At 32.8% G+C, this 22,932-nt stretch overlaps 1 pseudogene; it reads right to left on the bottom strand.

The window, feature by feature from the left end:
• Nucleotides 1–2,874, bottom strand: part of LOC127557190 (elongation factor 1-gamma-like) — an 80,173-nt pseudogene extending 77,299 nt beyond the window's left edge.
• Between the last annotated feature and the right edge of the window lie 20,058 nt (nucleotides 2,875–22,932).

Genomic DNA, 22,932 nt, shown 5'->3' with positions numbered 1-22,932 from the left:
AGTGTATCCTCTACCTTGAATGACAGGAATGGACAGGAATAGTTTAGTCATTCACAGCTTATCATCTTAAAATATTATTGTTATTTTGTACCTAGTACATTTTACTTTGTATCATTTCATGAAAGTCTTTACAAGTGTTTCTGAGAATCTCCTGCTCATCATTTCTTATAGTACAATAGTAGTCCCTCATAATCACATACCACAAATTCCTCAATTGGCATCTCCTACATCTCCAATTCTTTACCCTCAGGAAAAAAAAATGTTATAAATACTTTTGTATTTATGGATCCTTTTCTTTTTTTCCTTTCTTTAAAAAATCATATTTGGGATACAGACTTAGTAGTGGTATTTCTTGGTTACATAATATGCATGGTATTGCTCTATAGAATGATTTAATCAGTTCATAACACCAAAAACAGTAAATTAAATTTTCATTTTTCCACATTCCTTTTACCATTTGCCACTTTCATTTTCTGTTCTATTAGCTAATCTAATAGGTATGTGGTAGTACATTAGGATTGTTTTAATTTATATATCTCCAATTTATAGTGAGAGCATTATTTCATATAGCTATAGATAGCTGTGATTACTTTATCTGAAAACTGTTAATATCTTTTAATCATTTATCAATTGGGGAATGGCTCTATTTTTTAAACTTTGATTCAATTTCTCTCTGTTTGAGAAATGAGGCCTTTATCAGAGAAACTTACCTCAATTTTTTTTTAGTTACTTTTAAAATTGTACTACCCTCCATTCTATTTCCCCCATTTATCCTATCTTCTCTCTCCTTTTACCTTAGCCCTCCTCAAAAGTGTTTTGCTTCTGATTATACCCTCCTCAATGTGCCTTTCCTTCCACCACTCTTCTCTTCATCTTATCTTCTTCTTGTATTTCTTTTTCCTCCTACTTTCCTTCTTAAAGGGTAAAATAGATTTCTATACTGAATTGAGTGTATATGCTATTTCCTCTTTGAGCCAATTTTGATGTTAGTAAGGTTCATTCATTTCTTCCACCTCTTCCCATCCACTGTAAGATATTTTTCTTGTCTGTTTTGAGATAATTTTTTCCCATTCACATTCAACTCACACCTCTGCTCTTTCTCTCTGTATGTTTCTTTTAACTTTCCTAATAATGAAAAAGTTCTTATGAGTTACAAGTATCATCTTTCCATGTAGAAAGGCAAACAGATTAACTTTATTAAGTCCCTTTTGGTTTCATTTTCCTGTTTACCTTTTTATACTTCTTTTGATTGTTCTATTTGAAAATCACATGTTCTTTTCAGTCTGGTCTTTTCATCAAGAATGCTTGAAGGTCCTCTGTTTCATTGAATATCCATTTTCCTCCTAAATGATTACTTAGTTTTGCTGGGTAAGTGATTCTTGGTTGCAATCCTAGCTTATTTGTTCTCCTGAATATCATATTGAAAATTCTCTAATTTTTTTTATATAGAAGTTGCTAAATCTTGTGTTATACTGAGTGTGACTCTGTGATAACTGAATTTTTTCTTTCAGGATACTTTCAATATTTTCTCCTTGTCTAGGGAGTTCTGGACTTTGGTTATAATATTCATGGGAGCTTTCATTGTGGGATCTCTATTGGAGGCAAACAATGGATTCCTTTAACTTCCACTTTGTCCTATAGTCTAGAATATCCTTAACAGTTCCTTGAAAGATGATGCCTAGACTTACTTTTTGATTATAGCATTCAGCTAGTTCAATAATTAAATTTTTTTTTCTGCTGGACCTATTTTATGGGTCACTTGTTTTTCCAATGAAATATTTCACATTGTCTTATATTATTTTTCATTCTTTTGGTTTTATTTTATTATTTCTTGATTTCTCAAAAAGTCATTAACTTCAATTTGTCAATTCTAATTGTGAAGGAATTATTTTCTTCATTATGTTTTTGTACCATTTCCCCCCATATTTGGCCAATCCTACTCTTCAAGGAGTTTTTTTTTTCCTTTGAGCAATTTTTGTGTCTCTCTTACCAATTTTTCCAATTTTGCATTTTAAGGCTTTCCTTTATTCTTTGGCTTTTTGTACTTCCAAACATTTGACTAGTATGTTTTTTAACTGTTATTTTCTTTAGTTTCTTTTGTGTCTCCTTTACTAAGCTGTTAACTTGTTTTTCATGACTTTTTTTTCATCACTCATTTCTCTTCTCAATTTTTCTTCCTTTGCTTCTCTACTTGATTTTGCAAATCATTTTTGAGTTCTACCATGTACTGAGATCAATTCATATTTTTCGTGGAGGCGTGGGTGTGGTAACTCTGATCTTGTTTGCTTCTTTTAAGTGTATGTTTTAATATTCCTTGTCACCACATAACTCTGTAGTCAGAATTTTTTTTTCTTATTTGCTAATTTCCCCAGATTATTACTTGACTTTTAATTCTTTGTTAAAGTAGAACTCTACTTCCAGGATTAAGGGTGAACTGTCCAAAACTTCAAGAGTTTTATGCAGCTGTTTTTAGAGATACTTCCAGGTACCTGTAAGTTTTGAATTCTTTCCAAGGGGGTATGATGTAATGAGAGGTGTGTTTACTCTTCTCCTGATCTACCCTCTGGTCTGGGAGCAGCTACAAGCACTTTTTTCTGTCTTGAAAATGTGAAGAGTGTCCCTGTTCCATTTTGGCTGCAAAATCTGATGTGCTGATGTCTGGGACTGTCATCCAAAACTATGACCCAGATCAGTGAATGGGCAAAGTAAAAGGATACTGCCTCAGTACTAGCAAAGAGATCTCTATAGTCTCCTGACCACTTACCATCTGTGGGATGAGAGCTCTGAAAGCAGTAACTGCTGCTCTTGATCCAGTGTCTCCTGGTCCTGATCTGCTGGATCTGGGACTGTGCTGGTATGCTCTGGGTGGACCATGGTCCACTTTCATCCAGGTATGACAGACATTTCTTGCTGACCCTTCTATCTTGTTCTTAGTGTCTGTGGATTGAGAAGTCTAGTACCTGCTACTACTGCCCCAATTCAGTCACCCTGAATTCTTCTGCTCCTGATTTGCTGGGGTCCAGTCTATAAGACATAACCCATTGGACTGTGCTCTTCTCTCAACCTAGTGCAACAGACCTTTCCTGCCAAATTTCTAAATTATTTTGGGCTGGAAAATTGTTTCACTTTATCTTTTTTATGGATTCAGCTGTTCTAGAATTTGTTCAGAATCATTATTAAAAGAGATTTGTAGGAGAGTTCAGGTGAATCCCTGCCTTTATTCTACCATTTTGCTATTGCCTCCCCTCAAAGGAGGGGAAACATTTAACCAATTTTTCATGTGAAAGGTTCCAAAGATATTTTCCTTTCTCCTAAAAAAGATATGTCATGGAAGATATTTGAGAGAAAGCATGATGCAGTAGATAGGATACTGGATTTGGAGTTGGAAATCTCAGAGTCATAGGGAATTAGGGGTGCTCACATAGGCTATCCAATCCAACCCCCTAGTTTAATTGATGAAGAAATGGAAATTAAAAGTTATCAAATGATTTGATCAAGGTCACATAGGTGGTAAGTGGCAGATACAATTTTACTAAATCCAGCACTTCCCCATCTCTATCTCTCTGGAAAACTGTTTTGATTCAGACACTAACAGTGTGATGCTAGGCAAGTTACTCATTTTCTTTACCTGTAATGGGAAGGGATTGGATTAGATGGCTTCTAATGCCCCCTATACCTTTAGATTTATGATCGTATGCCTCGCAGCCTCTGCCTGCTATGAAAGGTTTCTCTTTGATTTTTTATTAAAGGTTTGGAAATTCTCAGGAGAGGTATTTTCCAATCCCTGATTTCCTTTCAAACAGTCTGGTATGCTAAAGCTTGCCCACTATTCATCTCCTGTCATTTATTACCACCTGCTCTTGGCTCATTCTATAGCTCTAGTGGTCATCCTACTTTCTGTGTGCCCTCTACTTCCTTGTGGGTGGTGATGATAGCCCACTCTGGGAGCTAGGAGGTCAATGCTATCCCCAGCTTGTAAGACACCCTACTCTCTTCATCAGCTTGTCATGCAGGGCTGTATTTAGCAATTTCTTATTAAGAAAACTCGGGGAATAATCATGGGGCATAAAAATTTTGCTTCTTTACACCAGCATTCCCAATTTCCTCAGAAGTCAATCTGCGTGGTTTCACTGTGGTTTCAATTGGCTCTTGTATTCCCTAGCCTTCCTGATGCCGATTGACAGCTCAGCTAGCCAGTGACAAGAGAGACAGGTTTTCCAAATCCCTCTCCTCTCTCTTAAATTCAAAAGAAGAAAGTCAGGACATCAGAAAAAAAGGAAAAATGTACTGTGCTACTCTGAGAATGGTGACAGGAGAGCTGACACTACAGAATACGCAGACTGCTACTTAGACACTCTCTATCATCCAAACAACTTCGGGCATGGGGGAGGGAGAAAGGGTGTAGGAGAGAGGATATCTTTCAGTCCAGATTCTGGCAACCTGTAGTGAGACAGGGCTTATGATTATTTTACATTCATTTTAGTACTGTCATATAGTCTAGACATAACATCAGTATTTCCTTTCATCATTCATTCATTCTTTCTTTCGTTCAACAAAAAAAGAAAAAAAAAATCTGTGTACAAAATATTCTTTTGGACCCTAAATTAATAAAACAAACAAATAGACTGAGAAAAAAAGAACAAAGTATATTGTCCTTCTAAATTCTGACTCCAACAGTTATGTTATTCTGGATTAGTTGTAACATACAGTCCCACAAAAACTGTATACTATGACAGTTTTATCTTGCCTTGTTACTGAGAATGAAAACCTAAGGATAGTGCATAAAACCCCCCAAATCCAGATGATTTTAAATGGTAAAACAGTTTTCTGGGAAAGAGCAATCCTGGATTTCTTTGGAATATTTCAAGTTTTACTCCTTGTGTGGTTACTTTAATAAAAAGTAAAAAAAAAAACTGTATTTTTCATGTTCATGTAGCAACATTTGTGTTCAACTTTTTGATGTTAGAGAAAACATTGCTTTCAATATGCTTCTCTCTCTCTCTCTCTCTCTGTCTCTCTCTCTCTCTGTCTCTCTCCGTCTCTGTCTCTCTCTGTGTGTCTCTGTCTCTCTCTGTCTCTCTTTCTGTGTGTGTGTGTGTGTGTGTGTGTGTGTGTGTAACGTAAATTCTCCAATCTTGCTCTAAATTCTCTCTCTGAAGAAAGTCTCATTTTCTCATGAGTCTTTTAAATGAATATTTCCTTTAATTTTTTTATTATTGTCAACATGATCTATTTTGTTTCTTTGCTTTCCTTCGACTTATATAATATTTGAATACAATCTCTTTTGGGATGCCCAGCTAGAAGAAAGTGATCTACCTTTAATGATAGTAAGGAGCTGCATATAAAAGGGATCAATCACTTTGTGACAAAGATTGATCACAAAGTTAGGAATATATTGCAAAAAGAATTATTCCAGAGATATGATTTGGAAGAAATGTAAAATTATGTAAGATAGGTATTTGGTTAGGAAGTGGAGTTTGGAGATTTTAAGAAAATATTTGGCAATATTTTTTTCTGCTATTGTATATGCAAGATTGGAAGATATTAATCAAATGGATTTAAAAGTGGTTGATTAACTAGACCCAAAGAGAAATTAATATATCAGAATCAATTTGGAAGCACCATACACCAGAGGACTGTCCTTAGCTCTGTTTTATTTTACACAGTTTCTCACAACTTCTCTACAAGTTGCCTGCCTATATAACTGGCCTGGAATCCTGGCTCCAAGATGATCATTGCTTGATTCTGGATCTTGTAGAGATTCCATTGCCTACTTCTAGAAATTCAAAGGACAAACAAAAGAAATCAAAACAAAACCCCAAGCCTGGTTGAGTTTAAATCTTATTATAGGAAATTCCCAAATGAGAAAACTCCCTTTCTTATGTAGATTGATACTCTTTGCAACTTATAGACTTGTAGAAACTTATTGAGTTTTTATTGAATTTGGGAAGAAGAATTCAATATTTGGGGAAAAAATACTGAGAATACTGGAAAAACCTGGGCATAAATCAATATTTTATACCATTTACCAGGGGAAGGTCAAAATAGATATATGACCTAGATATAAAAAGAAATATTACAAGGAAATTGGAATATGGAACATATAACATATCAAACTCATGGACAGATGAACAATTTACAAATAAACAAGAGATAGAAAGCAAAATCAGATGTAAAATTGATCACTTTAATTTAAATGGATAATAAAGTAAAAAAGTTTGTACAAATAAAACAAATGTAGACAAGAACAAAAGGGAAGCACTGAATTGGAAAACAGTTTTATAGACACTTTATCATATAAAGATTTCATATCAAAAATATAAAATGAACTTTGTCAAATCTATAAGAACAGGAGCCATTCACCAATTAATTGTCAAAAATAAGAATAGGCAGTTTTCTAATGAAGAAATCAAAACCATTATGGTCATATGAAAAATATTCTAAATCATTATTGATTGGACAAATGCACATTAAAACAATCTTGAGATATCATTTTACAACTATCAGGTTGGTTTAAATGCTTGAAAAGGAAAAGGAAAAAATTGGAGGATCTGTGCAAAAATTAGAATGCTAATGTATTATTGGTGGAATTTAAACTGATCCAACTATTTTAGAGAACAATGTGGAATTATACCCCAAGAATGATTAAACTACTTATAACCTATGACCTAGAAATATCACTCCTGGGTCTAGTTTCAAAGATGATTAGAGAAAAAGAAAAAAAGATGTTCTAAAATGTTTATAATGGTAAAGAACTGGAATTGCAGGGATGCTCATCAATTGGGGAATAACTGAATAAGTATAGTTCATGCCTGTGTTGGAGTAACACTTTATTATAAGAAATAATGTGCTCAGTGATGTTAGAAAAACACAAAAATATTTGCACAAAATAATGAAAAGCTAAATGAACAAAAGCATGCATAAAGTAACAACAATATCATTTTAAGAATGACTTTGAATAACTTATTTTGTTTATTATAATTACCCAAATTAACTATAAAGGACATATGAAGAAAAATTTAATCTGCATCCATAGAAATAACTGATAAATTGAAGTAAGTAAAGAATAATTTTATACATATTTACATGTGTGTGTTTATAAATACATATATATCTATGTATATCTAATGGTGGCTATTACTAGGACAGGGAGAGAAGAAAAGAAAACAAGGAAAAAAAAGAAAGTTACATGATAATTTTGCTGTATATTTGAAAAGAATAGCAAATTGTGTATAGTAAATTTGTAGTTTCACATGCAGTAATTTTTTTTTATATTGTACTGTCATAGAAATTCTTGTTTTATTCAATAAATTAAAATAAATTTTAAAAAGAAAGAAAATGAAATGCAAACATCCACTAAGACAGTATGGTACAGAGAGGGAATGGTTCTGAAATCAGAGGATCTGAATTTAAAACCCTTTTCTGATGCTTATCACCTTGGCAATCTTGGAGTCATATGACATTGGGCAAGTCACTTAACCTCTCTGGGCCAAATTTACCTCATTTGTAAGAAAGTTTCTGCCTCTAAATCTATGATACCTAAATCTTGAATCCTATATCAGCATCACTATCCTTTGCAAATATAAAGTCACATATTTTATATATATACATACATATATGTTATTTATTTACTTTTACAGAGTCTGCTCTCCAAGGGGTTCAAATAAATTAAGAGTTTAAGTTTTAGTTAAGTCCACTATAGAAAGTGATTATAAAGTACGTATTGAAATTTTAATTACTAATACATCTTTAAATTTTTAAGAAAAATGATGCAATTTGGAGAACAAAGCTACTATCTAAAATCAACAATAATATAATGAAGAAAAGCAGAGTTATTGAATTTATTGATATAATTTTTAAACAATAATCTGCACAGAATCATCTAACTTTTATTTTGCTAATTTTTAAATAGAAGAGAAAAAAGTATTTTTTATTGTTAAAACACTTTATTGACATAATCCAAAGTGATGGAAAGAAATGTAATATATACTTGGCTTCTCCATTAGAATATTAGTTCATTGTTAATAGAGATTATTTCATTCTTTGCATTTGCATCTCCAGTACCTGGCTTAGTGCTTGTATCTTTATAGGCACTTAAAAATAGCATGCAAGGATGCAGAAATATTAACAGCAGATAGTTGGACTTGAAGTCTCAGAGAACTGAATTTAAGTCCTGATACATATTGACCCTGGGCATGTTATAATCTTTAAATATTCTAGGCAACTCTTTAAGACTTCAACTTGAAGAAGAGGCACTGGTCTGCATAGGAAAAGACTGTTTCCATACCAAGCAGTTCCCTATATTAATGAAATTGTTGGTCAGTTCCCTATCTCTTTAATTATAGTAAGAATGTCAAGATTGATATAATTTATTTCCTCCACTAGTTTTTTTTTTTCCTTTACTCTCTGGACAAAGAGCTAATGTTTAGAATAACAGTATTCATGTTTATATATAAATTCATGTTAATAGACTGTCTAAAATCTATTATTCTTAGTATTTCCCTCCACTGTGCTGTAGTGGAAGGGGGCTACATAGAACTGCTGGTTTAGTTTGCAATTTTCTTTGTTTCATGTCTTGCCATACCCAAAGAATTCACTGCCAATCATCAAACCAACTGATGATGAGTCTTTATATGCTTAGCTAGGCTGGTTGTACTTAGCTAGACTGAACAACATCATTGTTGCCAGGACTATACTTGAAGCCTTTCCAGCATACTAGAATCTGCCATAGTTTATGGTCTGCTGTGATAGGCTTCAAGAACTCAGAGTCACTTCCATGTCAGAATGGACCATTGAGATAGGATTTGTAAGGATTTAAGTCATAAATACTGAAATGAAATCATTTAAATTTTCTGTAGTTTACATTTTATTGATATTACAGAATACATGAACATTTCTCAGTTCTTTCTCCAAATTTTGAATTATAAGGGAAATCAAACTTAACTACGCACAGTCCTTCTATTTATTTTAATATAAATCTTCAACTTTCCTTAGGAAAAAGGAAAAAAACTGGCAACATTCTCCAAATGCACCTATTTACAAATTATACCAAACTTATTTTACCCAGCCCTGGAATGTTATAACAATTTCTTTGTGAAAATAACTGTAGTTAGAAAATTGTTTTGTCTAATGATCTACATTCATAACATAAAGTGTTTGGAAAATGATCATAGTCCAAGCTATGACCTTCACTTGGAATAACCCATCAACAAACAACTTCTTCAACATCTTGTTTCACAGTTCCTCTTTCTAAAGCTTAAAATGTGAGTGTTTACCAAGGATTTATTGTTAGTCTTCTTTCCTTTTCTTTCTACATTATTTTTAACACTCTCATTTACTCCTATAGTTTCAATTCTTATCTTTATTCAGATGACATCTATCTAACTACCTATAATCTATCTATTTCTATATCCATCTTTATTTATATATTTGATATCTTCCTTCTTAAGCGAATATTGCTTGTTTTAAAATGATTTTGCCTATATATCCCATGGTTAGTTAATATTCTCTCTCTCTCTCTCTCTCTCTCTCTCCATATATATATATATATATATGTGTGTATATATATATATATACATATATGTATGTATGTATAAAACAAAGCTTGCCATCTTGTTCTCCTAAACATACATCATGTTCCAATGTCGCTATTTCTTTCAGTGACACTGTCATAAACCTCTTCTGCCATTGTAACCTTGACTTTAACAAGTCTGGTTGATCATATTTCTCACATTGGTTTTCTCTTCTCTATTCTCAAGGACATCACTCTGCTCTAGATCCTTATTATTCCTCTTTGTTCTGTTGCAATAATTACTTGATAGCTCTTCTCATATCCTCTCTTTTTTCCCTCCAAATAATTGTTCACATTGCTGTCCAATTTATCTTTATTTTGCTTAAATCAGATTATATTATAGTTGCTCAAAATTTACTCATGAGTAAACAAATTATCTTTTGCACAGTTTTTGAGGCAATTAATAGTCTGACATCACTCTATTTTTTTCTGATTTTTCCTCATCTTTCCTTTACTTTTCATCAGTGGTTCATTTAAACTGGACAACTCTGCCCTTCTCTGCTCCAAAGTATATTGTTTTCTCTCATCTCTGAGCATTTGTCATACTATTCTCTATTGCTGGGAATGTTCTTGCCTGTCCTTTAATGTCGGCTAAAATGCAGTTCTTTCAAAAAGCTTTCCAGATTCTTCTGATTAATAGTGCTTTTTATAATTTTTTTTTTATAATTTGGACCTCGCATCATATGTTTTTATATTCCTCCAATGATATTATAAATTAATTACTTGTATTCATATCTCATCCTTCAAATATACAGCAAGTTCCATGAGACATCCTTTCACCTCAATTTTATATTTTTCACAAGGCATACAATAGGCATTTAATAAATGTTTACTAAATGAATGAAATTGAATGGAATTATGAACTATTAATATGTATATGAAAAACTTGTGATCAGCTGATGCTTTGATGCATCAAAAAAATTGATGATCAGCTACTCATGTGACATCAGTTTAGCCTCTAAGGACCTTGGTTTTCTCACTTATAAAATGATCCTTGATGTTAACCTCTCAACTTCTGAAAGTTCTTTGGAAATCATTTATAAATGATTTTGTCTATCATAAATACTAGTGCAAATTACTTGAAATTTTGTAAAACTCGCATTTCCTAGAGAGTATAGAAAGTTATATTTTTTTCCTATCATGTGCTTTTTCAAGGACATGCAAACTTCATGGGTTAGAATCTTCATTAACCCTCTTTAGAATCATCAAAGTGATTTCTAATATTGTTGAAGCATTATCCTCAGAAGAAGCATCAGCTTCCCACAAAGGAATGTCTACAACTCTGCACATTGCAGATTAGTTATAGGAATGAGGGTTTGAGGTGGGGTAGAAATTCCATGAGGTTTAACTTTCAATGAGAGAGGTTTTTAGAAACCAAGCTCTTAGGGTTTCATGGTTTTCACAGATGGCTCAAAGAGGAGAAATGTATGCAAATATAAACTGTTTATTCAGGTATTCAATTTGAGTGAGTCTTGCCTTTTATTCTACCATTATATCTTAGAATCTACAATTCATTTCTGCTTTGGGCATTGTTTTTTAAGGATTGTAGAGACTAAGGGACCCTTTTTCTATGTATAAATTTGTTATGATCAGTAGACTGATCTTTATATGTTAGTTATTAAAAACAAAACAACCCTTTACCCCTGCCTCTACCCATTATTTCTAATCTCTATATTTGAAGAAAAAGGTTAAAAAGAGAAAGATGAAAAGTGGGAAGGGGAGATGGGAGAATGGACATTTGGTATATGATTTACATATGAATAGTCAGAATACTCTCTCAACTCACAGCTATTGTAGAGCAGTTCTTGCATGCAAAGGCCTGGAAAATTTCCTGAGTCCTTTTCTTTGCTGTTTATTGGAGTCTCATTCCTAAGGAATTCTTCATGCTTTTTATGAACATGCTAGGAACCACTTGTTTCTAGAATACTGATGAAGATCTGAGAAAAGACTCAGGGGACTGTACTCTGAATTTGACCAAAGCAGACATTAAAAACACATGTATACACACACATACACATACACACCCACAGAGTGATTCTTTGTCCCAAACCTTTATATTTTCTCATGTTACTAATAAGCCAAATTATTAAGAATACCCATTTTGTTTGCAAAGATGTTGAGTAAATCTTGTCTTTGACTCTCTCAAGTCATGTTGGGACCTAGCCTTCTTTACCTTTTGGCTCAGCCTAGGCTGTACAAAATCATTTTCTTCCTATAAATTCTGTTAAGTGGATCAACTTTCCATCTTTGTGGTTAGAATTAGTTTGGGAAATGCTCTTTACTCTAAAATATAGCTGATAGAGTACTCATTCCTTTCCTAAAAATATAATATAGGACATGTCCAGATTGTGTATTTTAGATTATTAAAATGATTGTTATGCAATATGTCTTTATTTGATATATAGACAACATTTAAAATGTCCTTTTTTTCCCATCTTAATTGGTACATCTTCACTGGGTATTAATACTATTATAATCAATTATAGTTCTAAACATTATGTTAATATTGCATCTGTAAATCTTTTGAGTAGAAGATAATGTGAAGAATACTCAGTTGAATTTTTAAAAGGGTTCTTTTATATTTAGCATTGGAAAGGTCAGTATTAATTTGGGGATGGAAAACATCCAGATTTTTATTAAAGCTCTGGATTGTTAGTAAGCTTTTGGGTTAGTTCAAGGATCTCTCTGCACCAAAATGGATCATAATATATATCATTTATAATTTCAGAGAATTAAATGGGGTTTGATGAATTTAAATGATTTTCCCATGTTCACAAAAATAGTCAATACCAGAAGTGGAATATTATCCCAGATCATTTTGACTCTTAGGCCACAATACTATCTAATATTGAATCATGGAGGGAACCTGAGAGGGATTTAGACTAATTCCTTCATTTCACAGTTGAGGAAACTGTTACAGGGTATTTAAGTGACTTGTCCAGAAACCCACTGGTGGACTTTGAATCCAGATTTCCTGACTCCACATATATAGCCTATCTACTATACTACACTTTTTATAACATGCTGCTTCTAACTTGCAATTTTTTTCCATTGACAAACTTAAACTATTGTTTTTACTAATCTGACACTTATGTTTTGGTATAATAAAGATAACTGTTTTAAAATAAGTGTCCAGAATTTTCAGTGTAATAAAATAAGGAAATAAGCAGGAGTACAGACATTATATTTCTATCAATGGTAAATGGAAACTGACATGCCAGAATTTCTCAAGTCCAAGTTTAAATTTAGAAACTTATAATATTTGAGTGAGTTCAGAGTGCCTCTATCTTTAATTATTCTATTGAATTCTAATTCCATAAATGTTTTTCTCCTAGTCTAATGATTTAAAGGTGCCAAAATTCACCTAATGACAATATTGGATTTTTTGAATTTTAAAAAATTATGTGTTTAGGAATATCAATCTCATATAGATCTTTTGATGTGGAAAAATCTGGTTTTGATATTTTGTGAGGCTTCAGTGACAAATGAGAGTAATAAGTAATTTACAAGTACTTAGGTTCATTGTTTAACTGGTTCTAAGACTATTCCATCAAACTCTTTAACATGTTAATTGCATTTGCTACAATTCATTGCATAAGTGTGAATGTGGCTAATTTTTTTTTTTTTTGTCTGTGTTTATTTTTCTATGGATGATATAATCCATTTATGCAGTTAAATGACGATTGTTTCTCCTAGGATTATCTAGGTGATAAAGTGGTTACAGTATGAGCTTTAGAGGCAGGAAGACTCAACTTCCTGAGTTCAAATCTGACTTCAGATATGTACTAGCTGTGACCATGGACAAGTCGCTTAATCCTGCTTGCCTCAGTTTCCTCATCTGTAAAATGGTCAAGAGAAGGAAATGACAAATAACGCCTGCATTTTTGCCAAGGGAAAAAATGTGGTCACAAAAATTTGGACATGACTGAACAGAATTGAATGACATTTCACCAAGTGGGTCACCATGTATTAAAGTTGATAGCCAGCCCTGAAGGCAGGAAAACAAAGGATCAAATCCCACCTCTGACTCTTATTGGCTAGGGCTAGGATTTTAATTTATTAGTGTACTAAGTAATGGTATAAGAGGAGTTTTTACATATTTTTGGGATCATAGACTCCTCAGAATGCTATTTTCAGGGCATGGAACTTTATATAGACACATACACATATAAGTAATATTACAAAAGAAAACAATTATATTGAACTACAGTGATTAAAAGTGAAATAACACAAAATTATATTTTCAGATCCTAGGTTAAGAACCTCTTTAAAAAATGCCAACTTACAATGGTAGAAAAGGCTGCTGCACCTTGGAAAGTTCCCTATGATAATGTAATCATAGATCCAGTCCCTACTCTTAATACTCTTTGGGTTTTACCAAAGTTAAGAAAGGTTGTTTTTATGTGATCAATCATTTCTAGATAGAGTGGTATATATGTTTGTATTTGCATGTTGTGTGTAGTGGGAAGTGTAGCAGTATGCAACACTATTCAAACTTGACTGGGATTTTGGGAAGCCCAGAACAATATGTTAGTGTGCTGACCTTCCCATAGTTTCAAACTTTTTAAAGATTATCTATGTCTTGAGATACACTGCCATTGCCTGATCAATTGCTTGATAGAGACAGAAAGGACTTCTGTATTCTGTGAATCCAATTCTTTAAAGGTGTAATAGTGCTTCACATCAGCAATTTTAAACTGAGCTATCAAGGTACCATGCAGTACCCACAAAGAATACAGAAATTAACTCTTAATTTATTTGAAAAGAAATCCTTGGATTTCCAGAGCTGCTTTCTTTCCTCTTGGGGGAAAAATCTTTGTTGTTTTCATGATACCTTGATAGAATTTATCTCTTGAGAAAACTTTTCTTCATAAAATTTAAACTTTTTCAAATGAAAAGTAGACTAGTTAAGGATTTTTTTTTTTGTTCAAGTCAAGAAAGTGATAGTACTCTTAATAGAATAGCACTTACTGATATTATGTCTCTCTCTATATATATATGTATTTTTAAATTAAATTTATTCATTGTTATTAATGTTATCAAAACAAATGCTTGGGATTTGTAGGGGCAAAGTCAAGATGGTGGAGTAGAGAAAGCATTCAGCTAAACTCTCCCGAAATTTCCTTCCAAATTTAAACTTTAAAATAATGCCTCAAATTGAATTCCAGAGTATTAGAGGCAATATAAAGTCAAAGAGAGATATTCTTCAAGTGCAAGACAAGTTAGGGAGTAGGAAACAAGAGATCTGTGACTTGGGAGTAGTGGCTGGCTCTAAGCCCAAATGGATAAAACACTCGTGTTTGTACTAGGTAGGGGTAACAAAAATAGCTCAAGGTCAAGATAGTAAGGGAACCTAGTAACTGGTCAAAAATAAATTACAGGGGACACCTGTGCTAGCATTGAATGCAGGACTAGATACTATTTGGTAATAAAGACGCTTATATATATTTCTGGGTCATAGTTCAAGGATATAAAAAAAAAAAACATTTTAGATCAAGAAGAAATGGAAACCTTGAGGAATAGTATCTCTTTTGGTTACAAGAGATCAAGGACCCTGAGGAACAGCACCATTCTTTTTATTAAAAAATCAAGGCCCCTGAGGAACAGTGATGTTTTTGGTCCCAAGGGGACAGGTGCCCTAAGGAATATTATCAGTTGTAATCCCTAGGAATCAGGAACCCTATCTAGGTAAAAATAAGAATGAAGAATAGCAAAACAATGACTCTATCTCTCTCTAGATCATAACACCTTGGAAACACTGAAAATTGCTAAACCCTCAGAATTAGCTCTGAAAATAGCAATTTAAAAAGTTTAAGACAATTCATCTCCCCCTTCAATGTTGGGAATTGAACCCAACTTTAATATAAAGTTCATAATCAAGAAATAGGGTTAAAAATGAGCAAACAACGGAATCTGACCATAAAAATTATTATGGCAAAAAGGAAGATCAAGACACAATTCAAAAGAGCTATAAGCAAAATAAATGACTTATGTAGTGTTATTTTCTATCCTGGCTTTCCTTTTACCTTGTGTTATCATACACACACACACACACACACACACACACACACAAACACACACACGTGTGTAAGTTTTTGCTTTGTAAATAAAATTGAATTTTGCTACTAGGACTCATAAATGTTACCATTTTGTGAATGTTATAACTTTAACCTAATACCCTGTTAGTATTGAGACTGGATCCAAATGAGGATATTATCATTGCCTTAAAAATAGGAGACAAGTTCATCCTATCTCTACTTTGCTCCTGCCATTTCTCTGTCTAAAATCCCTTTTCTACCAGTACACCCCAATCCATATCATATTCATTTTTATAAATTCAGCTTGAATCCTACCCCCTATAACAAGTCTGTATTAGCATTCACTGATTTTCTTCTCCTCTGGAATCTTCCCTAATTTAGTCTATATCATCCAATTTAACATTTGATCATATAATTTGGAATTATTTGTCATTTTTTCATGTATGTTTGTCTTATCTTACCAGCTACATTGTAATCCACTTAAGGTCAAGAAGTCTATTTGGTACATTATATTATTTATAAGTGTCAGTGTCAGCTTAGAGTTCTGGAAGATATTTGTAATTCAGGATACTAGTCTTCTTGTAATGAGTTCAAAGCAACTTGCTTATATTTTCCCTTTAATAACTTAGACTTTTGAGAGAATTACAAGCAATTTCCTTTGAGTATAGAAAGAAAAAATGATACTATAAGTACTTATTAATTGATTCCCTCTAATGCTTGTACAGCTTTCCCAATGTAAGACCCTTTAACTGAAATTTTGTTATCTGAATGATGTTATAGAGTAAGAGATTATAAATTTGATCTGTGGAGTGTTATAACACATATTTATGACATATAGGGCTTTATTATAATATAATTATATTATTTTAAAGTAGAAGTTTGTTTGAGATTAGGACTGTAACTATGAATTTTGTCCTAAAGATAATAATAATGATTCCAGGGATGTACAAATAAATGTTTGGGATTTGGGAAATCCCAAATTTGGGAAATTTGGGAAAATTCTTTTGGGAAAAATATATATGTATGAAACACTGTTAAGTTTTATCTGTATGGTTAATATTTTGTCTATTGTCTTTTTAGGTCAAAATAATCAACACATCAATAAATCAAGCATTGATTTTTAATATTTTCTTATTTCCAAGATATAAATCCACACAATAAACATGAATCAATTAGTTCTCTAGAGAATAAGTATAAGCTGGCACCATCTGCTTTTGTTTACATCTTACTTTAACCTCTATCCCAATATCTTGGTTTGCTTGGATACTAGTACTTTTCTTTTTACATATTTCTATACTTATTAAGTTTTGTAATGCCAGGCTCTATAGTACTCTATAGTAAGATACTATTCTGGAATACCTTTTGTGAAATAAACCTATGTAAAAGTTCATTTAAAATTATTTGAGCTTCATTAAGATAGGTATTATTAATTTCAAAATGTTTATATTTCAGTAGCATTTTTGGTGCTAGCATTTTATAAAGCATTTCTTTTAAATTACTTGAGTATACAGAGAGATTGAAAGTAGACTCAATATGGTACAGTGGATAAAGCACTGAGTCTAGATTAGGAAGACCAAAGTTAAAATCAAACTCTTATTATCTGAATGATCATGGGCAAGTCATTCAACCCTGTCAGCCTGAGTTTCCTCATCTTTAAAATGAACTGGAGAAGGAAATGGCAAATTATTCCACTATCTTACAAGAAAATTCCAAATTGGTTCATGAAGAAGGGGACGTGACTGAACAACAAAAATGCAGGTCTGTGATATGGTAGATAGAATGCTGGACCTGGAGTCAGGAAAGCTCATATTTATGATTTAACATCTAACCAAAGACACTTAATTGTTGTATGATCCTGGGAAAAACACAACCCTGTTTGCCTCAATTTCCTTGTCTGTAACATAAGCTGGAAAAGGAAATGGCAAATACTCCAGTATCTTTGTCAAGAAAATCTCAAATAAAGTGATGAAGGGTCAAACATGACTAAAGCCTTAGTTGTTGTTGGAAATCTTATGGGGGCTAGAGAACTGGCTACAGGATCAGAAAGATCTGTAGTAAAGTTCTGCTTCCAATTATAACTGACTTTGTGATCCTGGGCAAATCATTTAACTATTCAATGCCCTAAGACATTCTCTATGACTATGAATAATATAGCAGAATTCAAGCTATATTTATAGACAAAAGTAGATCAAATGGCATAATATTTATAAGAAAAGGATTCAACTATTTGCTTGATACATAGTAGGAACTATGTCCTTATATCATTGAGAGTTTCCAATATGAATGAAACCATCGTCTTGATGAAATAACATGTTGTAGGCCAAATCATTTGAGAGACAGTATGGGATCCTCTATAGAGCAACCAATCTGGTATTCTTGCATTTAAGTCCTATGTCTGAGGACATCTATTAGTGTTATGATACTAGGAAGATCATTTAACCTTTCAAAGCAATTCAGTCATCTATCAAAGATGAAACATTCAAAAGAATAGTTGATTTGCATTGGTAAAGTTCTACATAAGGTCTTTGCATGGATAAAATCAGAGTTCTAAATGTAAAAGATTTTTTAAAATCATTTCTCGCTATATATATAATCCAAGGTCACTCCTCTTACCAACACATTTCCAGGGAAAACAAATTCGTAGACCCAGTCCCTATTAAAAAAACTTTATGTAATTTTAGGCCCAAGATGGGATCCCCAGTCCTGTTCATTTTGTAAATGTTTATTCTTGCTCATAAAAACTGAGGTTAGGAACAGGAGTGTAAGAGATTCACCTGCAAAAATGCATCATCTCCTTGTAGGGGAAAATAACAAAAACAACAATATCAAACTGAATCAAATATATGCATATCTCCAAGATTTGCCCTATTGAGGAAGCAATACTCAACTGGAATTGTAGGCCTGTTGCAGTAGTGAAACTTATATACACTTTCTCAGAATAATATATTTAAATGTAAAACAAAATGGATAGGATTATAAAGGCAATAGATTATTTTGAATAGTTTTCAAATAATTTTTTAAAGTTTGTGGATTTCAAGTTAAGAAACTTTTAAATCTTTGTTCTCTCATATGTTTCATTAGTTACCATGTATTTAAATGTCTTTTCTAGGAAGGTGATTCCAAGATGAATATATTCAGCCTTAATCTCCCTCCTGAATTCTAATCAAGGATCATAGAATATTTATTGGTTATTTCTTCTGGATGTCTCCTAGATGTCTTCTGAATGTCTCAGAAGTATCTCAAATTCAATATGCCAAAATCAGAACTTATCTCCTCCCCTCGGTTTTAAGTTGTACAAATTTTGACCCTCTCTCCAAACTTTTTATTTCTTTTAAAGACAATTCCATTACTCAAATCAGGCATATTTGTAATCTTGGAGTTATCTCCAACTATTTCTTTTTTCTCTTCACCTTTTCCAAACAGTTTCCAGGTTTCCTTGATTCTACTTCCATGATATGATGTAGTAGATAGAGAACTGGAATATGAAAATCTGTGCTTAAATCCTATCTTAGATAGCTTTGTGACCATATGTCTCTTTATAGGAATGTAAACAGTTTAAACTTATTGAATCTCTTATGATTTAAATTTCCTTTTTATCTTTTCATTTTTCTCTTGGGACTTGTATTTGAAAGTAAAATTTTCTGTTCAGTTCTGGTTTCTTCATCAGGAATGGTTGAAAGTCCTCAATTGTTTGTTGCCGCCCTCTTTGTAGTGGCAAGAAACTGAATGAATGCCCATCAAATGGAGAATGGCTGAGTAAATTATGGTATATGAATGTTATGGAATATTATTGTTGGTAAGAAATGACCAGCAGGATGAACACAGAGAAGTTTGGAGAGACTGATGCTAAGTGAAATGAACATAATCAGGAGATCATTATACACTTCAACAGCAATACTACCTGAGGATCAATTCTGATGGAAGGGGCAATCTTCGTCAATAAGAGGATCCAAATCAGTTCCAATTGAACAGTGATGAACAGAACCATCTACACCCAGTGAAAGAACACTGGGAAAGTAGTGTAGACCACAACATAACATTTGTACTCTTTCTGTTGTTGTTTGCTTGAATTTTTGTTTTTCTTCCTGGGTTATTTTTTACCTTTCTAAATCCATTTTTTCTTGTGCAACAAGAGAACTATATAAATATGTACACCTATATTGCATTTAACATATGCTTTAACATGTTTAACATGTATGGGACTGCCTGCCATATAGAGGAGGGGGTGGAGGGAAGGAGGGGAAATATTGGAACAGAAATGTTTACAAGGGTCAGTGTTGAAAAATTACCTATGCATATGTTTTGTCAATAAAAAGCTATAATAATAAAAAAGGGGGGAAAAAAGAAAGTCCTCAATTTTACTGAATATCCTTTTTTTTTCTCTCCTGAAAGATTTATACTCTAACTGAATGGATGATTCTTGCTTATAATCCTAATTTCTTTGTCCTCTTAAATACTTGGAATAAAAATTCCAAGCCTTTTAATTCTTTATTGTAGAAACTGCTAAATCTTGTGTCACAGTATCCTAACTGCTTTTCTATGAGATTTGATTTTGTTTTTCTTTCTGGCTGTTTGCAATATTTTGTCCTTGACCTGGGACTTCTGGAATTTGGCTATAGTATTTCTGGGAATTTTCATTTTGGGATCTCTTTAAGGAGGTGATTGGTATTTTTTTCAATTTCTATTTTGCCCTTTGGTTCTAGAAGATAAATGCAGTTTTCTTTGATAATTTCTTGAAAATGAAATCTAGGGTCATTTTCTGATCATGACTTTCAAGTAGTGTAATAATTCATAAATTCTCCCTTTGATTTTCAGGTTAACTTTTTCAATGAGAAATTTCACATTTTAAAAATTATTTCATTCTTTTGATTTTTGTTTTATTGCTTCTTCCTGTGTCATGGAGTCAATAGCTACCACTTGCCCAATTCCAGTTTTTAAGTGTGTGGGACAGTAGGAACCACACAAACAATTAGAGACTCTAAGAATCAAAAAAGCAAAAAAGGATTCAGTATGATCTTGAGAGAAATGGCATCTCCTAAACATCAGCTATCAGTTGAAGGAGTGCAAAGCACAAACTGCAAAACACAAGATTAAATAGAATAGAAGCTCCACTCCCCTCCCCAACCTTGACTTTTTCTCCTATTGTCTAGGAGAATCCAGGCTTATATTCTAAACATGGAAATCTATCCTAGAAACAAAAGAATAAATTACTTTTAAAAGAAGTACTTAAATCCTAGTTAAGAGGTGGTGGGAAACTGGAAGGGAATGTTCAAACAACACAATTGAACACCTGCAGCTTTTTAGCTATAGCTTAACTGGTTATTGCAAAGTTTCTAGTCAAGGGCAAAGCCACATCCTTAAGAGTGTCTTGACTCAGTTATCCCACACATTAAGGAATTATTTTCTTCATTGAGGTTTTGCACCACTTTCCCCCCATTTGTCCTATTCTGTTTTTTAAATAGTTCTTTTGTTCAGTAAATTTTTGTGCCTCTTTTTCCATATGTACTTTTAAAGACCTTCTGTTTCTTCTGTTTTGACCTATTCTGTTTCTTTAAGGTGTTATTTTATCAAAATTTTTTGTGCCTCTTTTACCAAAACACCAATTCTTTTTTTCATGATTTTCTTGAATCCCCAACCCCTCCCCACTTTAATTTTTAAAATTTTTTCCTCCATCTCATTTAAATTTTAAAATCCTTTTTGAGCTCTTCTAGGACTTCTTTTTTAGCCTGAAATTGATTCACCAATTCAATTTTCTTTTAGGCTTTAGATGTAGGAGTTTTAACATTGTTTTCTTTTTCTGAGTTTGTGTTTTGATCTTCTTTTATGGCCAAGATTTGTTGTGGTGGTTCGTTTTTCCAGGCAATTTCTTGACTTTTAACTTTCTATTAAAACTAGGCTCTATTCCCAGAGTGGAGGGAGCACTGTTCTAAACTTCAGGATGTGTGTGTGTGTGTGTGTGTGTGTGTGTGTGTGTTCTCCTAGCCGCTGGTACTTTTTTCTGAACTAGGGACCCTGCTTCCCTGGGGGCCATAATCTCTGAGATGCTAATGCTTCCTCTCATCTTGGGATTGAGACTCATAGCCATCCATGGGTAACAAAACAGAATTATGCACCAGTGCCCGCAAAAGGATCCCTATAATTTCATTCTGATCAGTTGTCAATGCTTTACAATGCCTGTGTTGAGAGCTTTTGAAAGCAGCCTCTGCTCCCATTGATATACCAAAATATGTGGGATGCAGCCAAAGGGGGAATAAGGGGAAATTTCATATCTCTAGAGGCCTACTTGCATAAAATAGAGAAAGAGAAGGTCAATGAATTGGGCTTGCAACTAAAAATGCTAGAAAAGGAACAAATTAAAAATCCCCAGTCAAACACTAAACTTGAAATTCTAAAAATAAAAGGAGAGATCAATAAACTGAAAGTAAAAACTATTGAATTAATTAATAAAACTAAGAGTTAGTTCTATGAAAAAACCAACAAAATAGACAAACTCTTAGTAAATCTGATTAAAAAAAGGAAAGAATAAAAATCAAATTTAGTCTTAAAAATGAAAAGGGAGAACTTGCCACTAATGAAGAGGAAATTAGAACAATAATTAGGAGCTACTTTGCCCAAGTATTATGCCAATAAATTGGATAATTTAAATGAAATGGAAGAATACCTTCAAAAATACAGCTTGCCCAGATTAACAGAGGAAGAAATAAATAGTCTAAACAGTCCCATTTTAGAAAAATAAATAGAACAAGCTATTAACCAACTCCCTAAGAAAAAATCCCCAGGACCAGATGGATTTATATGTGAATTCTACCAAACATTTAAAGATCAATTAACCCCAATGCTATATAAACTATTTGAAAAAATAGGGATTGAAAGAGTCCTACCAAATTCCTTTTATGACACAGACATGGTATTGATACCTAAACCAGGTAGATTGAAAACAGAGAAAGAAAATTATAGACCAATCTCTCTAATGAATATTGATGCTAAAATCTTAAATAAAATATTAGCAAAAAGATTACAGAAAATCATCACCAGCATAATACACTATGACCAAGTAGGATTTATACCAAGAATTCAGGGCTGGTTCAATATTAGGAAAACTATTAGTATAATTGACTATATCAATAACCAAATTAACAAAAAACATATGATCATCTCAATAGATGCAGAAAAAGCATTTGATAAAATCAAACATCCATTCCTAATAAAAACACTTGAGAGTATAGGAATAAATGAACTTTTCCTTAAAATAGTCAGGAGCATATATTTAAAACCGTCAGTAAACATCATATGCAATGGGGAAAAACTGGAACCTTTCAGTAA

The sequence above is a fragment of the Antechinus flavipes genome, chromosome 3 (assembly GCF_016432865.1).
Source record: "Antechinus flavipes isolate AdamAnt ecotype Samford, QLD, Australia chromosome 3, AdamAnt_v2, whole genome shotgun sequence".
NCBI classification, from domain to species: Eukaryota; Metazoa; Chordata; class Mammalia; order Dasyuromorphia; family Dasyuridae; genus Antechinus; species Antechinus flavipes.
This window is presented reverse-complemented; position numbering and strand designations above follow the sequence as displayed.